Source organism: Perkinsus marinus, assembly GCF_000006405.1.
Source record: "Perkinsus marinus ATCC 50983 genomic scaffold scf_1104296954486, whole genome shotgun sequence".
Taxonomy (NCBI): domain Eukaryota; phylum Perkinsozoa; order Perkinsida; family Perkinsidae; genus Perkinsus; species Perkinsus marinus.
Window position 1 is genome coordinate 1 of NW_003208120.1, and position 842 is coordinate 842.

At 46.3% G+C, this 842-nt stretch overlaps 5 non-coding genes across 5 annotated transcripts; all 5 read right to left on the reverse strand.

Annotated features, from left to right (window-relative positions):
* Window positions 1–28: 28 nt before the first annotated feature.
* On the reverse strand, window positions 29–100 carry Pmar_PMAR007247. Its single transcript has one exon. It is a non-coding gene; the product is annotated as a tRNA-Thr (tRNA).
* A 102-nt stretch (window positions 101–202) lies between these two features.
* On the reverse strand, window positions 203–274 carry Pmar_PMAR007248. Its single transcript has one exon. It is a non-coding gene; the product is annotated as a tRNA-Thr (tRNA).
* Window positions 275–376: 102 nt separating this feature from the next.
* On the reverse strand, window positions 377–448 carry Pmar_PMAR007249. The gene has a single exon. It is a non-coding gene; the product is annotated as a tRNA-Thr (tRNA).
* Window positions 449–550: 102 nt separating this feature from the next.
* Window positions 551–622, reverse strand: Pmar_PMAR007250. Its single transcript has one exon. It is a non-coding gene; the product is annotated as a tRNA-Thr (tRNA).
* Window positions 623–724: 102 nt separating this feature from the next.
* Pmar_PMAR007251 lies at window positions 725–796 on the reverse strand. Its single transcript has one exon. It is a non-coding gene; the product is annotated as a tRNA-Thr (tRNA).
* Between the last annotated feature and the right edge of the window lie 46 nt (window positions 797–842).

The window sequence follows — 842 nt, forward strand, 5'->3', positions numbered from 1 at the left end:
TACCCGACTAGAGCCTAATGCTGCTGTAAGCCACTTGCCAGGATTGAACTGACGACCTTCTGCTTACGAAGCAGACGCTCTACCACTAAGCTAAAGTGGCGCACAGATTAAGTATATGAATCAATAATTTTCCTGTCCCGTTCACAGAATGGGCCATCCTGCTCCTGGTTCTCGTACCAGACCAGAAATTTATGGTGCTATAAGCCACTTGCCAGGATTGACCTGACGACCTTCTGCTTACAAAGTAGACGCTCTGCCACTAAGCTAAAGTGGCACACAAAATAATTGCATAAATCAATAATCTTCCTGTATCCTTTGCGGAGTGAGCTGACATGCTCCTGCTTCCCGTATCAGACCAGAGATTTATGGTGCTATCAGCTACTTGCCAGGATTGAACTGACGACCTTCTGCTTACAAAGCAGACGCTCTGCCACTAAGCTAAAGTGGCGCACAAAATAACTGCATAAATCAATAATCTTCCTGTATCCTTTGCGGAGTGAGCAAACCTGCTCCTGCTCCTCATACCCGACTAGAGCCTAATGCTGCTGTAAGCCACTTGCCAGGATTGAACTGACGACCTTCTGCTTACGAAGCAGACGCTCTACCACTAAGCTAAAGTGGCACACACAGTAACTATATGAATCAATAATTTTCCTGTCCCCTTCACAGAATGGGCCATCCTGCTCCTGCTTCTCGTACCAGACCAGAAATTTATGGTGCTATAAGCCACTTGTCAGGATTGGACTGACGACCTTCTGCTCACAGAGCCGACGCTCTGCCACTAAGCTAAAGTGACGCAGAGAATAAGTACATAAATCAACAATCTTTCTGTATCCTTTGCG